The sequence below is a fragment of the Coregonus clupeaformis genome, chromosome 12 (genome assembly GCF_020615455.1).
Source record: "Coregonus clupeaformis isolate EN_2021a chromosome 12, ASM2061545v1, whole genome shotgun sequence".
In the NCBI taxonomy this organism is placed as follows: domain Eukaryota; kingdom Metazoa; phylum Chordata; class Actinopteri; order Salmoniformes; family Salmonidae; genus Coregonus; species Coregonus clupeaformis.
The window spans coordinates 18,053,942-18,077,330 of record NC_059203.1 but is presented as its reverse complement, the minus strand read 5'-3'; positions in this window follow the sequence as shown (position 1 = coordinate 18,077,330).

The window sequence follows — 23,389 nt, the reverse complement described above, 5'->3', positions numbered from 1 at the left end:
ACACAGATCCACAAAGAATTAGAAAGCAAACCCAATTTTGATAAACTCCCATATCATTTGGGTGAAATACCACAGTGTGCCAACACAGCAGCAAGATTTGTGACCTGTTACCGCAAGAAAAGGGCAACCAGTGAAGAACAAACACCATTGTAAATACAACCCATATTTATGTTTATTCATTTTCCCTTTTGTACTTTAACTATTTACACATAATATGACATTTGAAAAGTCTCTATTCTTTTGGAACCTTTGTGAGTGTAATGTTTATTGTTAATTTGTATTGTTTATTTCACTTTTGTTTATTATATACTTCACTTGCTTTGGCAATGTAAACAAATGTTTCCCATGCCAATAAAGCCCTTCAATTGAAATTGAATTGAGAGAGGGAGAGATATACAGTATTTTCACCCTGATACAGTAGTGTTGTAGGGTAATAAGTCCACCCTGATAGAGTAGTGTTGTAGGGTAATAAGTCCACCCTGATAGAGTAGTGTTGTAGGGTAATAGGTCCACCCTGATACAGTAGTGTTGTAGGGTAATAAGTCCACCCTGATACGGTAGTGTTGTAGGGTAATAAGTCCACCCTGATACAGTAGTGTTGTAGGGTAATAAGTCCACCCTGATACAGTAGTGTTGTAGGGTAATAGGTCCACCCTGATAGAGTAGTGTTGTAGGGTAATAGGTCCACCCTGATACAGTAGTGTTGTAGGGTAATAAGTCCACCCTGATACAGTAGTGTTGTAAGGTAATAAGTCCACCCTGATACAGTAGTGTTGTAGGGTAATAAGTCCACCCTGATAGAGTAGTGTTGTTGGGTAATAAGTCCACCCTGATAGAGTAGTGTTGTTGGGTAATAAGTCCACCCTGATAGAGTAGTGTTGTAGGGTAATAAGTCCACCCTGATAGAGTAGTGTTGTAGGGTAATAAGTCCACCCTGATACAGTAGTGTTGTAGGGTAATAAGTCCACCCTGATAGAGTACTGTTGTAGGGTAATAAGTCCACCCTGATAGAGTAGTGTTGTAGGGTAATAAGTCCACCCTGATACAGTAGTGTTGTAGGGTAATAGGTCCACCCTGATAGAGTAGTGTTGTAGGGTAATAGGTCCACCCTGATAGAGTAGTGTTGTAGGGTAATAGGTCCACCCTGATACAGTAGTGTTGTAGGGTAATAAGTCCACCCTGATACAGTAGTGTTGTAAGGTAATAAGTCCACCCTGATAGAGTAGTGTTGTAGGGTAATAAGTCCACCCTGATACAGTAGTGTTGTAGGGTAATAAGTCCACCCTTTCTACTGCTACAGTACCACCCGAGCTGGGCTAAGTTCCCACCTGAAACCCCTGCTTATGCTCTCTCTCACACGGAACAGAACAGTGTGAGCTTTATTATTGGCTGAACATCTACAGGCACCATCTCTCTCAGACATGTCTTGTCTCTGGGCTAGAGGAATTTAAATGCACTTAAATCTTCTACCGATGGAGTGGGGGGGAAATAAGAGTTTGGGTGCTCTTACGAGTGCGTCAATGGTTGAGTGTTATATAGTGACATTGAACTTGTCATTAGGGACTGTACGTTATTTATAATGAGGCATATCTGGAAAAATCTGATCTCTCTGAAATGAAAATAGATGGCCCTCCCTTCAGTAAAATATTAGTTTTACCCGACCCACCCTGAACGCTTGAAAATAATAAAAAGTGTCCCTCCTCTATACCCCAAAAAAACAATTAAAACATAAAGTGGATAGGAGAGAACATGCCTGCCTTTTACCTTCACTCCTAGGACAGACCAGATCCTCAGATACGAAGTTTGAAAAACAGTTCTTCGTTTTGTAAGCATTACATGGCAAAGTAGGCCGAAGGTTGTAGATTCGCAGACCACCGTGGACAAGGATAGAGGTGAAAAGACATCCATTATAATAAAAGCACTGCATGAATCCATCATCTTATTTGTGTTCCCGAGAAAAAATAGCATTTCATGCAATTCTACTTCATCTTACATGACTGACAGAGCATGACAGCGAATGAAATCATGCTGCAGCACAGGAGACGTTTTGGGGCTATTGTTGAAAAATAGGATAGTCAAATCAAATCAAATCAAATGTTATTTGTCACATACACGTGTTTAGCAGAGGTTATTGCGGGTGTAGCGAAATGCTCGCGCTTCTAGCTTTGACAGTGCAGTAATATCTAACAAGTAATATCTAACAATTTCACAACAAATACCCAATACACACAAATCTAAGTAAGGAATTAATTAAGAATATATACATACAGTGGGGAGAAGAAGTATTTGATACACTGCCGATTTTGCAGGTTTTCCTACTTACAAAGCATGTAGAGGTCTGTAATTTTTATCATAGGTACACTTCAACTGTTAGAGACGGAATCTAAAACAAAAATCCAGAAAATCACATTGTATGATTTTTAAGTAATTAATTTGCATTTTATTGCATGACATAAGTATTTGATCACCTACCAACCAGTAAGAATTCCGGCTCTCACAGACCTGTTAGTTTTTCTTTAAGAAGCCCTCCTGTTCTCCACTCATTACCTGTATTAACTGCACCTGTTTGAACTCGTTACCTGTATAAACGACACCTGTCCACACAATCAATCAAACAGACTCCAACCTCTCCACAATGGCCAAGACTAGAGAGCTGTGTAAGGACATCAGGGATAAAATTGTAGACCTGCACAAGGCTGGGATGGGCTACAGGACAATAGGCAAGCAGCTTGGTGAGAAGGCAACAACTGTTGGCGCAATTATTAGAAAATGGAAGAAGTTCAAGATGACGGTCAATCACCCTCGGTCTGGGGCTCCATGCAAGATCTCACCTCGTGGGGCATCAATGATCATGAGGAAGGTGAGGGATCAGCCCAGAACTACACAGCAGGACCTGGTCAATGACCTGAAGAGAGCTGGGACCACAGTCTCAAAGAAAACCATTAGTAACACACTACGCCGTCATGGATTAAAATCCTGCAGCGCACGCAAGGTCCCCCTGCTCAAGCCAGCGCATGTCCATGCCCGTCTGAAGTTTGCCAATGACCATCTGGATGATCCAGAGGAGGAATGGGAGAAGGTCATGTGGTCTGATGAGACCAAAAAGCTATATTTTTGTCTCAACTCCACTCTCTGTGTTTGGAGGAAGAAGAAGGATGAGTACAACCCCAAGAACACCATCCCAACCATGAAGCATGGAGGTGGAAACATCATTCTTTGGGGATGCTTTTCTGCAAAGGGGACAGGACGACTGCACTTTATTGAGGGGAGGATGGATGGGGCCATGTATCGCGAGATCTTGGTCAACAACCTCCTTACCTCAGTAAGAGCATTGAAGATGGGTCGTGACTGGGTCTTCCAGCATGACAACGAAAGGTCCTGGAGTGGCCAGGGCAACTAAGGAGTGGCTCCGTTAGAAGCATCTCAAGGTCCTGGAGTGGCCTAGCCAGTCTCCAGACCTGAACCCAATAGAAAATCTTTGGAGGGAGCTGAAAGTCTGTATTGCCCAGCGACAGCCCCGAAACCTGAAGGATCTGGAGAAGGTCTGTATGGAGGAGTGGGCCAAAATCCCTGCTGCAGTGTGTGCAAACCTGGTCAAGACCTACAGGAAACATATGATCTCTGTAATTGCAAACAAAGATTTCTGTACCAAATATTAAGTTTTGCTTTTGTGATGTATCAAATACTTATGTCATGCAATAAAATGCAAATTAATTACTTAAAAATCATACAATGTGATTTTCTGGATTTTTGTTTTAGATTCCGTCTCTCACAGTTGAAGTGTACCTATGATAAAAATTACAGACCTCTACATGCTTTGTAAGTAGGAAAACCTGCAAAATCGGCAGTGTATCAAATACTTGTTCTCCCCACTGTATATGGACAAGCAATGACAGAGCGGCATGGACTAAGATACAGTAGAATATTATAGAATACAGTGTACACATATGAGATAAGTAATGCAAGATATGTAAACATTATTAAAGTGACTAGTGTTCCATTTCTTAAAGTGGCCAGTGATTTCTAGTCTATGTCTATAGGCAGCCGCCTCTAATGTGCTAGTCTAAGTGCTAAGTGCTAAAGTTGTCTATCAACTATAAGAATTGAGCGCAACAGAACCAGTTACAACTGAAGCATCTGATCATCAATGATTTCGAGCCATTCATTGTTTAAAAAGCCATTCATTGTTTAACACAGCAGCCACATATCATCAGGTATGCACTTGTAACTTATTTTCATTTGGGGAAACTATAATTTTCTAATTTATTCTATTTTATTCCATGATATTGTTGTTACAAAATTGATTTGTGTTGACTGTGATTAGGGCGTGGGAATATAAGAGCATCTGCTCGGCTAAATTAACAAACTAGGCATGCATAGCTCACCGCATGATCCTCAAACCAAAGACTGTGTCACGACTTCCGCCGAGGCTGCCTCCCCTCCTTGTTCGGGCAGGTTTCGACGTTCGTCGTCACCGGCTTACTAGCTACTGCCGATCCCATTCTCATCACTCCACTTCTTTGTGAAGAAGAAAGATGGCGGTTTACGCCCGTGCATTGATTATCGACCACTTAATAAGGTGACGGTACGATTTAGTTATCGTCTTCCCCTCATTCTTTCAGTGACTGAGTCAATGCATGGGGCCCGTTTTTTCACCAAATTAGACCTCAGGAGTGCCTACAACCTGGTGCGTATTCAGGAAGGGGATGAGTGGAAAACAGCATTCAGCACAACCTCGGGGCATTATGAATACCTGGTGATGCCCTACGGTTTGATGAATGCTCCATCCGTTTTCCAGTCCTTTGTGAACGAGGTGTTTCGGGACATGCTTGGTCGCAGTGTGGTGGTCTACATCGATGACATCCTGGTGTATTCCGCTACGCGCGCGCCGAGCCTGTGTCCCTGGTTCACAAGGTACTGGTCCGACTACTGGAGTATGATCTTTATGCCAAGGCAGAGAAATGTGAGTTTTTCCAGCAGTCAATCTCCTTCCTCGGATACCACATTACTACCACAGGTGTGGAGATGGAGGGAGATCGCATTTCAGCCGTGCGTAATTGGCAGACTCCAACCACGGTGAAGGAGATGCAGCGCTTCCTTGGTTTTGCCAAATACTATCGGAGGTTTATTCGGGGCCTTGGCAAGGTCACAGCTCCCATTACCTCCTTGTTGAAGGGTGGGCCGTCCCGGCTCCGTTGGTCTGCTGAGGCTGATTTGGCCATCACTAGATTGCAGGTTCTGTTCACCTCAGCCCCGGTACTGGCTCACCCCGATTCAACACTACCGTTCGTAGTGGAGGTGGATGTGTCCGAGGTAGGGATAGGCACTGTCTTATCCCAACGCCACCCAAGCTCCGCCCCTTTGCCTTCTTTTCGAAGAAGCTCAGCTCGGCGGAGCAGAACTACGGCGTTGGTGATCGGGAGCTGCTGGCTGTTGTCCGAGCTTTGACGGTGTGGAGGCATTGGCTCGAAGGGGCGAAACACCCTTTCCTCGTCTGGATAGACCACCGTAACCTGGAGTACATTCGGGCAGCGAGGAGGCTGAATCCTAGCCAGGCCAGGTGGGCCCTCTTCTTTACCCGGTTTGATTTCACACTCTCATACATTCCGGGTATGAAGAACGTGAAGGCAGACACACTGTCTCGGCTGTATGACACAGAGGAGAGGCCCAGAGACAACACCCCCATACTCCTGGCCTCATGCATTGTGGCGCCTGTAGTATGGGCGATGGACGCGGATATAGCGCAAGCATTACGCACAGATCCATCTCCACCGCAGTGTCCAGCTGGGCTGCAGTACGTGCCTGCGTTTATCCGTGATCGTCTGATCTACTGGGCACACACGTCACCCTGCTCTGGTCATCCAGGTATCGGTCCTACAATGCACTGCCTGACCGAGAAGTACTGGTGGCCTACCTTGGCTAAGGACGTGAGGGTGTATGTTTCCTCCTGCTCAGTGTGCGCCCAGACTAAGGCATCAAGGCACCTCCCAGCGGGTAAGCTACAACCTTTACCAGTTCCACAACGACCATGGTCTCACCTTAGTATTGATTTTCTTACTGATCTTCCCCTCTCCCAAGGTAACACCACTATCCTGGTCGTTGTGGATCGCTTTTCGAAGTCCTGCCGCCTCCTTTCTCTGCCCAGTTTCCCCACGGCCCTACAAACTGCGGAGGCTCTGTTTACTCACGTCTTCCGGCACTACGGGGTACCAGAGGATATAGTGTCCGACCAAGGTCCCCAGTTCATGTCTAGAGTCTGGAAGGCGTTCATGGAACGTCTGGGGGTCTCGGTCAGCCTGACCTCTGGATTTCACCCAGAGAGTAATGGGCAGGTGGAAAGGGTGAATCAAGATGTGGGTAGGTTCCTGCGTACCTATTGCCAGGACCGGCCGGGGGAGTGGTCGGTGTTCTTGCCATGGGCAGAATACGCTCAGAACTCTCTCCGCCACTCCTCCACTAACCTAACACCCTTACAATGTGTTTTGGGTTACCAACCGGTCCTGGCACCGTGGCACCAGAGCCAGACCGAGGCTCCTGCGGTGGATGACTGGTTTCGGCGCTTGGAGGAGACTTGGGACGCTGCCCACGTTCGCCTCCAGCACGCCGTGCGTCGTCAGAAGGCGAACGCTGACCGCCACCGCAGGGAGGCCCCGGTTTCCCCTCCGCCTGCCCTGCCGGAAGCTGAGCCCACGGTTTGTGGGGCCATTTAAAGTCCTGAGGAGGATAAACGAGGATACATACAGGTCGTTACTCCCCCCTGATTATCGTATCATGTGTCTCTCCTCAGGCCGGTGGTATCTGGTGCGCTCCAGGAGTCTGAGGTGCGGGAGGTGCCTCCACCTTCTCTGGACATTGAGTGGGCCCCGGCGTACTCGGTCCGTTACATACTGGATTCGAGGTGTTTGCATTTTTTGCCTCCTAAGGTGCCACCGTACACAGCACAGTCATTGGTTAGACAGAACAAAAAGGGTTTACATCAGCAAGAGCAGGGCAGGCCAGGCCTCATGATTGGGATAGCCTATCCATTGCAGTGTGTAATGAAGTGTAGCCTAGTTTTACATACACCATCCCAGCAGTGCAAAAACTCAGGAAGGAAGTACATTTTCTTAGAAATATAACTTTTCCCTGTGCTTCTCCGAGCATGCTCTTCATATAGCCTAGACCTATAGCATAGACCAGCCTTTCTCAAACGTTTTGGTGCCAGGGACACCCCAGAGGTGTCAATGTGTTTTCAACAGCCAGTCCGTTGTGCCAGGGACACCCCAGAGGTGTCAAGGTGTTTTCAACAGCCAGTCTGTTGTTCCAGGGGCACCCCAGAGGTGTCAAGGTGTTTTCAACAGCCAGTCCGTTGTGCCAGGGACACCCCAGAGGTGTCAAGGTGTTTTCAACAGCCAGTCCGTTGTGCCAGGGACACCCCAGAGGTGTCAAGGTGTTTTCAACAGCCAGTCCGTTGTGCCAGGGACACCCCAGAGGTGTCAAGGTGTTTTCAACAGCCAGTCTCTTGCGATATTTTGATTTTGTTGCAGTAAGAGAGGATAAGCTGGTCTCACATGCTGTAAGTAGGTAGAATGACGTCTTCACTGTCATCTCTCAGAGTTGAGGGGTATTCTTGGCTGCTGAACAGCCAGAATGTGGACAGGCGCATCTCATTAACACAACCTTGTTCACAGGACAGCTCCAAGAGCAGGTGACAAGCTGTGAGTCTCTTCAGTGCTGGTGAACGGATTACACATCCACTGCTTTCCTGGTCGTGGATCAGATTGTGAGGGGAAGTCATCCTTGAATTTTAGCAGAGTTTTTCTCAGGTGTGACCCCATCTCTATGCACGTGATCCATGTTTACATCAACCTCGTCAGCCGGAGCTGAGAATAGGGGGAACTCATCGAAAATGCCTCTATCCACTTGGTCTCTCCAGACGCCCTTCGTTTTCTTGAAATCGGCATGTTCAAAAAAATCGTCTGGTTTATCCTTGAGATGTGGATGCTTTGTTTCTAAATGTCTGCACATGTTTGATGGCTTCATAGCATCGTGGCTGAGGCAAATCTGACATATCACACAGGACAATTTTGGCGGGCAGCTGTTATTTTAAACAAATCCACTCTGTCTTTCCAGACAACCAGCTTTTTCTTGAAATCTGCAATTTTTATCGTTCGCTTGGAAAATGTCACTTGAGCAGGAGTCTTGTTGTTAGGCCTACAGATCCCTATACAACGGTCCCATCGTAATCCATGTCCCATTAAGTACTCGTTCAGAACACAGAATATTTCACCTGCAGTTGTATTCTGAGGCAACTGCACCCAGGTAGTGGCAGTGCTGGCAACACTGGCTGCAGTAACCCATGGGGAGGGGGTCACACTCGGACAATCAAAGAGGGGGCTTATTATTGTGGCCCAGGTGGCACAAAATAATCAAAGGTCTGACTGCACAGAGATGCTTGGGGAAAATGGTTACAACGGGGACCAGAGTGTTTGTGTCTCAGGTGAAGAGGGTGGATCTGATCTCCATCACCTAGGACTTGACATAGATTAAATAGATTCAACAAATCTCACATTGTCGTCAATTTCTGCCCAATCTTGCATGCTTTCTCAATCAGCTGTAACTGTATGTGCACTCGTAAATCAGGTCCTTTCTTGAGTTGGGCTCTGGGATATAACAACCGTTGAGTATCTGATTTTATGGTGGATTGTGGAGGAGGTGGGTTGAGTGTGTTGTGTTGGAGTATGTGAGTATGTGCGTGTGTGTTTGTCCGGCATCTGTTGTGGGGGGTGGGGATGTTGGGGGGGTGGACCACAGTAATTTTTTGCTATGATAATAATTGCTTGTCAATAAATTAAATGTAATACAATGGCAATCCGGGTTATATGTTAAAATCCTACATGTGAACTGCCGACATTATTACGCATATTAATTGATAATGATGGAAATTAAGATATGCAAGATATTTGAATAGATATATATTTAAAAATAGTTATTCAGTGGGGAAAAAAAGTATTTAGTCAGCCACCAATTGTGCAAGTTCTCCCACTTAAAAAGATGAGAGAGGCCTGTAATTTTCATCATAGGTACACGTCAACTATGACAGACAAATTGAGAAAAAAATTCCAGTAAATCACATTGTAGGATTTTTTTATGAATTTATTTGCAAATTATGGTGGAAAATAAGTATTTGGTCACCTACAAACAAGCAAGATTTCTGGCTCTCACAGACCTGAAACTTCTTCTTTAAGAGGCTCCTCTGTCCTCTACTCGTTACCTGTATTAATGGCACCTGTTTGAACTTGTTATCAGTATAAAATACACCTGTCCACAACCTCAAACAGTCACACTCCAAACTCCACTATAGCCAAGACCAAAGAGCTGTCAAAGGATACCAGAAACAAAATTGTAGACCTGCACCAGGCTGGGAAGACTGAATCTGCAATAGGTAAGCAGCTTGGTTTGAAGAAATCAACTGTGGGAGCAATTATTAGGAAATGGAAGACATACAAGACCACTGATAATCTCCCTCGATCTGGGGCTCCATGCAAGATCTCACCCCGTGGGGTCAAAATGATCACAAGAACGGTGAGCAAAAATCCCAGAACCACACGGGGTGACCTAGTGAATGACATGCAGAGAGCTGGGACCAAAGTAACAAAGCCTACCATCAGTAACACACTACGCTGCCAGGGACTCAGATCCTGCAGTGCCAGACGTGTCCCCCTGCTTAAGCCAGTACATGTCCAGGCCCGTCTGAAGTTTGCTAGAGTGCATTTGGATGATCCAGAAGAGGATTGGGAGAATGTCATATGGTCAGAAAATAGAACTTTTTGGTAAAAACTTAACTCGTCGTGTTTGGACAAAGAATGTTAAGTTGCATCCAAAGAACACATTACCTACTGTGAAGCATGGGGGTGTAAACATCATGCTTTGGGGCTGTGTTTCTGCAAAGGGACCAGGACGACTGATCCGTGTAAAGGAAAGAATGAATGGGGCCATGTATCGTGAGATTTTGAGTGAAAACCTCCTTCCATCAGCAAGGGCATTGAAGATGAAACGTGGCTGGGTCTTTCAGCATGACAGTGATCCCAAACACACCGCCTGGGCAATGAAGGAGTGGCTTCGTAAGAAGCATTTCAAGGTCCTGGAGTGGCCTAGCCAGTCTCCAGATCTCAACCCCATAGAACATCTTTGGAGGGAGTTGAAAGTCCGTGTTGCCCAGCGACAGCCCCAAAACATCACTGCTCTAGAGGAGATCTGCATGGAGGAATGGGCCAAAATACCAGCAACAGTGTGTGAAAACCTTGTGAAGACTTACAGAAAACGTTTGACCTGTGTCATTGCCAACAAAGGGTATATAACAAAGTATTGAGAAACTTTTGTTATTGACCAAACACTTATTTTCCACCATAATTTGCAAATAAATTCATAAAAAATCCTACAATGTGATTTTCTGGATTTTCTTTTCTCATTTTGTCTGTCATAGTTGACGTGTACCTATGATGAAAATTACAGGCCTCTCTCATCTTTTTAAGTGGGAGAACTTGCACAATTGGTGGCTGACTAAATACTTTTTTTCCCCACTGTATGTGTGTGTGTATGTATATATATATATATATATATATATATATATATATATATATATATATATATATATATATATATATATATATATGTGTATATATATATATATATATATATATATATATATATATATATATATATATATATATATATATAAACATGGGGGATTGGAAGTGATGCAGACAATTACATTGATGGAAGTTACAATCTATCTGCAATATTAAGCTGATCTACCCTCCAAAAAATACAAATAAATAATAATAATCTTTGCAACAAATACATTCTTAATATATGTAGCGAATATATACAAGAAGCAGCATTTTAAATGTCCGTTGTCTCATCCAATTGGATGTGCGGGCTCTGTCTAAAGCCTGAAAGTGATTCCATATCATCTGGCATATCCTGGATTCTATGTGAGACAGTGTCATAGGAAAGTTGGATTTCACTGATCTTTGCAGCAGCAGTTGTGCCTAAACCTCTTAGCAAGCGTCCACAGCTGAGGACCAGCTTTTCAACTACAGTGAAAGGAGCCTGGCACTTGGAAATGTTATGAGACAGGAAGTATGAAGCCTTCCGTAAACTCTCGTTGTCTGGGAAATTATTGTGCAGAATCTTTGTTTGGTTAGTCATCTAATCTTTGTGAAAAAGCTTTTTTTTAACTTTCTTACAATTTTTACAAAAACAATATGACATTTAATTGATTACAAATTACATGACCCTCCCCTGCACTAAACAATTAATAAATACTAAACCCTCCCCGACTGAAATTGAAACCCTCCCATATTTCCTCATGGTAACTATTGTGTAAATTTCGATCTCTTCCTTACAATGACTTTGCATATTTATGAAATAACATATTGGCCAGGATTCAATCCGACTGCGGAATATTGACCATAGTCAACAATGTTGCTTTTCAATGCAATGTTCCTGCGGTTGAGAAGATCTAATTCACAGTGAATGCTACATGTAGGCTTTTGAGCCTTTAAAAGCAACATTGTCGACAACCCCTGGTCGGATTGAATGCCGGCCATTGGGTGTCATGGTCCTGACAAATCCAAACATTGTGAGTCAGTATTGAAGATTTCTGAGAGGGCTTTTAATAGATTATAATATATAATAATATGTGGCATTTTGCAGACGCTTTTATCCAAAGCGACTTACATCATTTAGTGCACTCAACTTTCACATGGTTAAAAGGTTTTATCACACCATCGTTCATTCCTTTTATTCCTCCTCCACCTTGCCTACATTTCCTCCAAGGCCTTTTTACCCTGTCCTGTATTCTATCCGTACAGCACACCTTATCGATCACGCTGACCTTTTGACCTCTCTATCCTGCAGACTCTGAAAAGCTATTATGGGCCTGTTACCCTGGGAGTGTCCCAAATGACATCCTATATAGTGTACAACCCTGGTAAGAAGTAGTGCACTACAGTGCATTCGGAAAGTATTCAGACCCCTTCACTTTTTCCACATTTTGTTACATTACAGCCTTATTCTAAAATTGATATATATTTTTTTATTACACAATCTCATCAATCTACACACAATATCCCATCACGACGAAGCAAAAACAGGTTTTTGGACATTTGTACAAATGTATATAAAAAAAATAAACGGAAATATCACATTTACAGAAGTATTCATAAGTATTCAGACCCTTTACTCAGTACTTTACCCTTTTGTTGAAGCACCTTTGGCAGCGATTACAACCTCGAGTCTTCTTGGGTATGACGCAACAAGCTTGGCACACCTTTATTTGGGGAGTTTCTCCTATTCTTTTGTGCAGATCTTCTCAAGCTCTGTCAGGTTGGATGGGGAGCGTCGCTGCACAGCTATTTTCAGGTCTCTCCAGAGATGTTCGATCAGGTTCAAGTCCGGGCTCTGGCTGGGCCACTCAAGGACATTCAGAGACTTGTCCCGAAGCCACTCCTGCATCGTCTTGGCTATGTGCTTAGGGTCGTTGTCCTGTTGGAAGATGAACCTTTGCCCCAGTCTGAGGTCCTGAGCGCTCTGGAGCAGGTTTTCATCAAGGATCTCTCTGTTCTTTGCTCTGTTCATCTTTTCCTCGATCCTAACTAGTCTCCCAGTCCCTGCCGCTGAAAAACATCCCCACAGCATGATGCTGCCACCACCATGCTTCACCGTAGGGATGGTGCCAGGTTTCCTCCAGATGTGACGCTTGGCATTCAGGCCAAAGAGTTCAATCTTGGTTTCATCAGACCAGAGAATCTTGTTTCTCATGTTCTGAGAGTCCTTTAGGTGCCTTTTGGCAAAAGTCTGTCAGTGCCTTTTACTGAGGAGTGGCTTCCATCTGGCCACTCTACCATAAAGGCCTAATTCGTGGAGTGCTGCAGAAATGGTTGTCCTTCTGGAAGGTTCTCCCATCTCCACAGAGGAACTCTGGAGCTCTGTCAGGGTGACCATCGTGTTCTTCGTCACCTCCCTGACCAAGGCCCTTCTCCCCCGATTGCTCAGTTTGGCCGGGCGGCCAGCTCTAGGAAGAGTCTTGGTGGTTCCAAACTTCTTCCATTTAAGAATGATGGAGGTCACTGTGTTCTTGGGGACCTTCAAAGCTGCAGAATTTTTTTGGTACCCTTCCCCCAGATCTGTGCCTTGACTCAATCCTGTCTCAGAACTCTACGGACAATACCTTCGACCTCATGGCTTGGATTTTGCTCTGAAATTCACTGTCAACTGTGGGACCTTATAAGACAGGTGTGTGCCTTTCCAAATCATGTCCATTCAATTGACTTCAATTAAGTTGTAGAAACATCTCAAGGATGATCAATGGAAACAGGATGCACCTGAGCTCAATTACGAGTGTCATAGGAAAAGGTCTGAATACTTACGTAAATAAGGTATTTCTGGTTTTCATTTTAAATACATTTGATAACATTTCAAAAAAATTGTTTTTGCTTTGTCATTATGGGGTATTTTGTGTAGATTGATGAAGAAAAAATGTAATTTAATCAATTTTAGAATAAGGCTGTAACGTAACAAAATGTGGAAAAGGGGAAGGGGTCTGAATACTTTCCGAATGCACTTTATATCAAGTACTCTATAGCTAGCGTATAGCCTGTAGGGAATAGGCTGCCAGTTGAGACTCTTTGTTCTCTGTATCACTAGTCATGACTTCTGCCCTTCCGCTCCCCCCCTCTCTCTCTCCCTCTTTCTCTCTCTCTCTCCGCCCTCTCTCTCTCTCTCTCTCTCTCTCTCTCTCTCTCTCTCTCTCCGCCCTCTCTCTCTCTCTCTCTCTCGCTCTCTCCGCTCTCTCTCTCTCTCTCTCTCTCTCTCTCTCTCTCTCTCTCTCTCTCTCTCTCTCTCTCTCTCTCTCTCTCTCTCTCTCTTCTCTCTCTCTCTCTCTCTCTCTCTCTCTCTCTCTGTCTCTCTCTCTCTCTCTCTCTCTCTCTCAATCACTCTCTCGTCTGCCCTCCCTCTGTTTAGAGCTCAGGTGTTACTCAGTCGGTTCAGTAAAAAGGGAATTGATATACAGGTCGAAAGCTTTAAAAGGTTTTTGAATGGGATTTCATAGTATCAGTTCAGAACATTTACAGTCACTTCTCAACATGCACAATCATCTGGGATATAATGGTGTGGTTCAAACAGTGAGTGGGTCTGAGCTGGAAAGAGAAAGATGAACAGAGAGAGAAAGAGTGAAAGAGAGGGGGGAGAGAGAAAGAGAGAGAGGGAGATAGAGAAAGAGAGAGAGAGAGAGACAGAAAGACAGAGAGAGAGGGCGGAGAGAGAGAGAGAGAGAGAGAGGGCGGAGAGAGGGTGGAGAGAGAGAGAGAGAGAGAGAGAGAGAGAGAGTGAGAGAGAGAGAGGGCGGAGAGAGAGTGAGAGAGAGAGAGGGCGGAGAGAGAGAGAGAGAGAGAGAGAGAGAGAGAGGGCGGAGAGAGAGAGAGAAAGAGAGAGAGAGAGAGAGGGCGGAGAGAGAGAGAGGGCGGCGAGAGAGGGGGCGGAGAGAGAGAGGAGAGAGAGAGGAGAGAGAGAGAGAGAATATTGCAGGGAAAAAAGCAATGATACAATATCAAACAGGGAAGTCTGTCTGATTAATAGTAGTAATAAAAAACAGGAATATGACCACAGCTGTCCTGTCCTCCCACCCCTGCACGCACACACACACACACTCGCCGACTACTCCAGACATCACATATGATTGGTTCTTACATGCACTCTATTTGCATGCGTAACGCCCCCACTAGAGAAGTAAACAAGCCAAGCTAAACTTAGGCTAGCTGGCTAACTGGCTAACTGGCTAACTGGCTAACTGGCTAACTGGCTAGCTGGCTAGCTGGCTAACTGGCTAGCTGGCTAACTGGCTAGCTGGCTAACTGGCTAGCTGGCTAACTGACTAGCTGGCTAGCTGACTAACTGGCTAGCTGGCTAACTAAAACTATGGGAGAAAAACTATGGTGAGCTTTCTGAAAAGGAGATAGACGACACTGCCACATAGTACCGACCAACTTGGGGGTTTGAATTAAATTAGGGGTAACTTGAAGCATGTTGAGCCTTTTGCGAGGGGGAAAGCTTCATTTACCAGCTAGCTAGCTAGGTCTAGTCTTCATGAAGCAAGTAAAACAGCCTCCAAATCTGACAGTCGTGTCCTCGCTAAAGGCTGTGGTGGACGTAGGACCAACAGCCCTGGGTCTCACAGCGGTGGTTGTGGAGGAAGGTAAGAATGCTATATGAGTGGGTGCATGTGACCTTGTCCTCGGAAGTCTGGAGAGCTGGTTGGGGAAGACCAGGGAGCGCTGTGTTGGCCTCAGTCCTATACAGCTCCAAAATCGTCAGAATCGTTGTGGATGAAGTCCATATGGCCTACATGGTATGTGCAATGACCTAGAAATGTACTTTTATGGTATAGAATGGCACCGTGATGGATACGCGTAATGTCTGAATGGACATTAAAGTGATGAAACACTAGTGAATGATTGATTGAAAATTTTGTATTTGTACAAAGGTAATGATTAAACAGTGTTTGTTTGCATGAAATGTTTCCATGTTAGGCCTATAAGCCACAGTAGCCATTTTGGAATGACAGTGTCAGCCAATCAGCTCCTTTGTTGTTCAATGTGACGTGCCATTCCATAATGGCTGCTGTGGCAATGGCTAGCTAGCATGGGGACAGAAACGCCAGTTTACTTTAAAAACTAGCAGTCATTCAATCTTCTCGTGTGTAACAGTTGGGATAATGGGACGATTCGGAGTGTAACGAATTTCTCATCTATGGATTACGGTAGGTTTTCCAAGCAATATCTCGCGTTGGCTCCGTAGTGTCTTAATCTACACAGGAAGCCTGTCCAACCCTACTGCAGCTGTAAGCAAGCGGGTGGGATCTGCTGGCTAATTATTTCCCTGTTATGTAAACAGAGGACATCCAAGAAGGAAAATGAATAACTTCAGTGGAGTAAGGAAATGTTCAGCCTATAACTTTCTAACTAGCTAATTTATAACTAAAACATATTTTATTTTATTTAACCTTTATTTTGACAGGGAGTCAATGATAAGACCAAGGTCTCTTTATCTTGACAGAGAGTCAATGCTGAGACCAAGGTCTCTTTTCCAGATTAGCCATGTATAGCATCACAATACACATCAAAATACAATAAACACATTCAACTACACATTCATATACACATTAAAATACACATTATTATACACAACAATACATGAAATGCAAAAAAAATAACTGCCACTTTCTTCAGTGAAAAGGTCTCCCCTAACAACCGTCTGAAATGCCCTAGACGCACCAATTCCTCACATTTTAAAGTGCATTGTTGATCATTCCACGCGTAAGGCGCAAGGAAACCAAAGGCTGATATACCTAACTCCCTAGACACCAAAAGAGTCTCCAGAGTTAACCAACCCTGTTAGCAGTTGTTTAATATGCCACTCGTGTAGAAGGGTTGTTATAAAGTTTTTCAAAAAATGTGTGTGATGATTTATGTGCGCTATTCATGATGTTAGTGGTAAACAATGTCCGAACTCCGAAGGTTTGTGCTAGCTAGCTAACTACTGTGTGTGTGTGTGTGTTAGCTTAACCCGGAAGGGCTGGCTGGAAGTGGAAGGGCTGGGGGCGGTCCAACATAAATCAATAGATCATGATTCGTTCAATTCTAAATGGGGATATCCAACCAGTGTAGGGTGCCAACTTGAAGTCTGAGGGCACAGCCCCTTCATTATGGTCGCTTCGTGCTGACACATCAAAGCAGCCGTTCCAGACTCTAAAGTCAAGGACATAGAGAGACTGCTGATAGCAAGGCTATGGGCCCATAGGGCTCTGTTCAAAAGATGTGCACTGTGTATGGAATAGGGTGCCATTTGAGACTCACAGAGAATAGGGTGCCATTTGAGACTCAGAGAATAGGGTGCCATTTGAGACTCACAGAATAGGGTGCCATTTGAGACTCACAGAATCGGGTGCCATTTGAGATTCACTGAATAGGGTGCCATTTGAGACTCACAGAATAGGGTGCCATTTGAGACTCACAGATTAGGGTGCCATTTGAGACTCACACTACATGACCCTGTGTAAAATCACCATTGTATCATCTTGTTTAATCTTGTTTAATTCTCCCCTCACAGCCAAGTCACCATCACCTCAGCGTTTTATTTCTGACTCGATCAGACACCTTCCTACCCTCCAAGCAATTTTCTATTAAATTAATTACGATAATATGTAATTAATGGCTTTTCTTTTTGTTATGTTCCTAGTTCTATAAATCCCCATGGCAGCCATGGCCGAAATGATCGGTGAAAAAGATTGATGGTGGTTAATCCCAAAACCCAGACCTCAACCCCAGTGTGGAGGTTAATCCTATAGCCCAGACCTCAACCCCAGTGTGGTGGTTAATCCCAAAACCCAGACCTCAGCCCCAGTGTGGTTGTTAATCCCAAAACCCAGACCTCAGCCCCAGTGTGGTGGTTAATCCTATAGCCCAGACCTCAGCCCCAGTGTGGTGGTTAATCCCAAAACCCAGACCTCAGCCCCAGTGTGGAGGTTCATCCTATAGCCCAGGCCTCAACCCCAGTGTGGTGGTTAATCCCAAAACCCAGACCTCAGCCCCAGTGTGGTGGTTAATTCCAAAACCCAGACCTCAGCCCCAGTGTGGAGGTTCATCCCATAGCCCAGGCCTCAACCCCAGTGTGGTGGTTAATCCCATAGCCCAGGCCTCAACCCCAGTGTGGTGGTTAATCCCATAGCCCAGACCTCAGCCCCAGTGTGGAGGTTCATCCTATAGCCCAGGCCTCAACCCCAGTGTGGTGGTTAATCCCAAAACCCAGACCTCAGCCCCAGTGTGGTGGTTAATTCCAAAACCCAGACCTCAGCCCCAGTGTGGAGGTTCATTCCATAGCCCAGGCCTCAGCCCCAGTGTGGTGGTTAATCCCATAGCCCAGGCCTCAATCCCAGTGTGGTGGTTAATCCCATAGCCCAGGCCTCAACCCCAGTGTGGTGGTTAATCCCAAAACCCAGACCTCAACCCCAGTGTGGTGGTTAATCCCATAGCCCAGGCCTCAACCCCAGTGTGGTGGTTAATCCCAAAACCCAGACCTCAGCCCCAGTGTGGTGGTTAATCCCAAAACCCAGACCTCAACCCCAGTGTGGAGGTTCATCCCATAGCCCAGGCCTCAACCCCAGTGTGGTGGTTAATCCCAAAACCCAGACCTCAACCCCAGTGTGGTGGTTAATCCCATAGCCCAGGCCTCAACCCCAGTGTGGTTGTTAATCCCAAAACCCAGACCTCAGCCCCAGTGTGGTGGTTAATCCCAAAACCCAGACCTCAGCCCCAGTGTGGTGGTTAATCCCAAAACCCAGACCTCAACCCCAGTGTGGAGGTTAATCCCAAAACCCAGACCTCAACCCCAGTGTGGAGGTTAATCCCAAAACCCAGACCTCAGCCCCAGTGTGGTGGTTAATCCCAAAACCCAGACCTCAACCCCAGTGTGGAGGTTAATCCCAAAACCCAGACCTCAGCCCCAGTGTGGAGGTTAATCCCATAGCCCAGACCTCAACCCCAGTGTGGAGGTTAATCCCAAAACCCAGACCTCAGCCCCAGTGTGGTGGTTAATCCCAAAACCCAGACCTCAGCCCCAGTGTGGAGGTTCATCCCAAAACCCAGACCTCAACCCCAGTGTGGAGGTTAATCCCATAGCCCAGACCTCAACCCCAGTGTGGAGGTTAATCCCAAAACCCAGACCTCAACCCCAGTGTGGAGGTTAATCCCATAGCCCAGACCTCAGCCCCAGTGTGGAGGTTAATCCCATAGCCCAGACCTCAACCCCAGTGTGGAGGTTAATCCCAAAACCCAGACCTCAGCCCCAGTGTGGAGGTTAATCCCAAAACCCAGACCTCAGCCCCAGTGTGGTGGTTAATCCCAAAACCCAGACCTCAACCCCAGTGTGGAGGTTAATCCCATAGCCCAGGTGCAACTGATATAGTGACACCAGTCACATTTAGGTGAACCTTTACTATGTGATACAGCTATGAATAATGATGACAATCTCAGCAGTAAAAAGCTAATAGATAAAACTTGTATCATCAAAACCAAGGATGTCTGTCATTGAAAATGTGACATTAATAATGTGTCTACATTTAAACTGCTGTGTTTGATAACGGGCTTTGGAGTGAAACTCTGGTATCTTATGTAGCCTTTTATTGTCAACTAAAACGCTAATAGTCAAAGTTTTATTTCACCATCATCTGCTTGAAGTCCAATATCACCCCCCAATATCACCCCCCCCAAAAAAGAAAAAAAAGAAGGACGTCTGTCATTGAGAATATGACATTAATAATGTCTGTATTTACACAGCTGGGTATTCTGATAAATCACCCAGCCGCTGTAATTACACTGAGGCCGCGTTCCAAACGGCACCCTATTCCCCATAGGGCCCATAGGGTGCTCTGGTCAAAAGTAGTACACTACATAGGGGATAGGGTGCCATTTTGGACGCAGATAGTGAGTGTCAGAGAGGAGAGGAGGACACCAACAGATGGTAGGAGAGGTTAGAGGATATTTTGGGGAGGCAGAGGAGGCCCTGTAACATCCCTCCTGTGGATGTTTGGTGCTCAGTGACCTTCATGTGATGTGTTGCTGTTTAACCAGTATACAAATGAGTCCTAGTTTAATTTCTGTTATCAGCGGAGAGAGAACATTACTTCAATGACACAAGGGTGTGGTGATGGGAGAATCTGTCGTTTACACTCTCCCGAGTGGCGCAGTGGTCTAAGGCACTGCATCGCAGTGCTAGCTGTGCCACTAGAGATCCTGGTTCAAATCCAGGCTCTGTTGTAGCCGGCTGCGACCGGGAGACCCATGGGGCGGCGCACAATTGGCCCAGGGTAGGGGAGGGAATGGCTGGCAGGGATGTAGCTCAGTTGGTAGAGCATGGCGTTTGCAACGCCAGGGTTGTGGGTTTGATTCCCCCAGTGTGAAACATAAAAAACGAATGTATGCACTCACTAACTGTAAGTTGCTCTGGATAAGAGCGTCTGCTAAATAATGTAAATTTAGTCTGGTAGAAGACTGTTATTCATTCAGAATTTGGTGCCAATTATTACTTTTTTTAAGAAAATGCTTTTTAGGAGAGTTTCATTTTAAACAGTGTTGTTGCCATCGGTAAAATGATGTCTGTTCTCGGGCATGTTGAAGAACGGTGAAAAAATATCTAAGTCATCAAGACACAAACAGGGATGAGGGGATGAGTTATATATTCTGGTGGAAGGATAAAACAACATAGCTGTTAACCATACAGAATTACAGAATCCTGACAATATCAACATCCTCTAAATGAGTTTGGTTGAAGTGCCCTTGCCACTAGGAGAAGGATGTCTGTTCACAGGCAAGTTGAAAAAGTGAAATAAATATTGAAAGATGTCAAGATATGCCATGTTTTTGTTGTTTATATATTAACCTGCTGCCCAGGGACTGCAGATGGAAATTAGCTGTTGGTACAACACATATTTTCTCAAGTGTACTGAGTCTTATGATTTGTTGTACATTGTCCCCGTTCAAGTAAAGGATAATAGTGATGTGGAGCAGCACGTTGGGTGCAACAGCATGGAAAGAACAGCATGCTGGTTGCAACACAACATTACTGCAGAGGAAGCAACAGTCGCTTCTTCTGGCAAAGTCACTAAATTATTCGCAATTCTGTTTGGAGAAATAGCATTAGCCACAGATAGCTGAATGATGATATCCACTCCTGATTGTGGACAGTGACTATTTCACCATGTATTTTTCTACCAAGTCAGAACCAACATATTGGATCATGACAGAACCAACATATTGAACTATGACAGAACCAACATATTGAACCATTCCAGAACCATAATATTGAACCATAAGAGAACCAACATATTGGACCATGACAGAACCAACATATTGGATCATGACAAAACCAACGTATTGGATCATGACAGAACCAACATATTGAACCATGACAGAACCAACATATTGGATCATGACAGAACCAACATTTTGGATCATGACAAAACCAACGTATTGGATCATGACAGAACCAACATATTGGACCATGACAGAACCAAGAAGAGGCCTTTACAATTACTAACATCTTGAGCACAACTCTGTGAATACTAAATACAGTATAAATAAATACTTTGGAGTATTCCTGGGCTGCTTCCCAAATGGCACCCTATATTCCCTATGTAGTGCCCTAGCTTTGATTGTGTGAATACTAAATATGGAGAATGCCTGCTGTGTGGCTCAGTTGGTAGAGCATTGTGCATGCAATGTCAAAATCGTGGGTTTCATTCCCGTTGGCCATACAAAAAGTGTCTGCTAAATGGCATGTTATAATATATTATGGAGAAATACACTTGCCGTACATTATTTAAAATATACATACCCTCTCTTCCTCCAGAGATATATGGGAATCTCCTCTTCCTCCAGAGATATATGGGAATCTCCTCTTCCTCCAGAGATATATAGGAATCTCCTCTTCCTCAAGAGATATATAGGAATCTCCTCTTGTTTATCTTCCACCTATTTCCCCATCTTTTATTTTCCTACAACGTTCTTTGACTCTCCTCATCCTCCTCCTCATCCTCCTCCTCTTCCTCCTCCTCTTCCTCCACCTCCCCTCCCCCTCATCCTCCTCCTCCACCCCCCCCTCACCTCCTCTTCCTCCACCTCCTCCTCTCCTCTGTAATCCATCTAGTCTGCTGGCTGGAGAGATCTGATATTCATTATCTCCAGACCAAAAGGATCTGCCTACAAGTTTGACATTGAAGAATAAACTCAATTAGATTTGGGCAGGTATTATCTGCTAGAGAGCGGAGAGGATATTGCCAAAAGGGTAAACAACAACAACAACAACAAGGAAGAGAGAACTAAATAATCCTCCAGGGTTTATCCTGAGAAATGGGTTTAAACCTGAGGGTTTATTTGACCACAAGATGAAAGGAATAAAACATGTTTGTAAAACAAGATGGTGGACTTAACTTGACCATCCCATTATCTTGAGCCGTGAGATCTTACAGTAAGTATTAAGAAGAAGGATTGAGATTTGAAATTGAAACTTTCTAACTTGAATCTAGCGGTCTACACAAAATGCCCAAAGATCTGAGTCAATAATAGAAATAAGTATTTATTTTGACTGACAACCATAAGCTACCATAAACTCAATATCTCACCTGTGTTATTCTAGGATGTGAGTTATACAGAGACAGACAAAGAGACGAAACCATGTGCTGCATTACTACAGTAAGAGGATGGAAACAAAAACTACAGACAGAAAAATATAGAAAATGGAAGATCGCTGGGACATCATAACAATGTCTTGGACATCATAACAATGTCTTGGACATCATAACAATGTCTTGGACATCATAACAATGACTTGGACATCATAACAATGCCTTGGACATCATAACAATGTCTTGGACATCATAACAATGACTTGGACATCATAACAATGCCTTGGACATCATAACAATGACTTGGACATCATAACAATGCCTTGGACATCATAACAATGACTTGGCCATCACAACAATGTCTTGGACATCACAACAATGCCTTGGACATCATAACAATGTCTTGGACATCATAACAATGACTTGGACATCATAACAATGCCTTGGACATCATAACAATGTCTTGGCCATAATAACAATGTCTTGGCCATAATAACAACACCATGGCCATCATAACAACGTCTTGGCCATCATAACAATGACTTGGCCATCACAACAAGGTCTTGGCCATCATAACAACACCATGGCCATCACAACAACATCTTGGCCATCATAACAATGCCTTGGCCATCATAACCATGTATTGGCCATCATAACAATGTCTTGGCCATCATAACAACCTCTTGGACATCATAACGTATTGGCCATCATAAAAACGTCTTGGTCCTCTGTAGCTCAGCTGGTAGAGTACGGCGCTTGTAACGCCAAGGTAGTGGGTTCGATCCCCGGGACCACCCATACACAAAAAATAAATAATGTATGCACGCATGACTGTAAGTCGCTTTGGATAAAAGCGTCTGCTAAATGGCATATTATTATTATTTATCATAACAACGACTTGGCCATCATAACAACGTCTTGGACATTAAAACAATATCTTGGCCATCATAAAAATGTCTTGGCCATCATAACGTATTGGCCATCATAAAAACGTCTTGGCCATCATAACAACGACTTGGCCATCGTAACAACGTCTTGGACATTATAACAATATCTTGGCCATCATAACAACGTCTTGGCCATCATAACGTATTGGCCATCATAAAAACGTCTTGGCCATCATAACAACGACTTGGCCATCGTAACAACGTCTTGGCCATCATA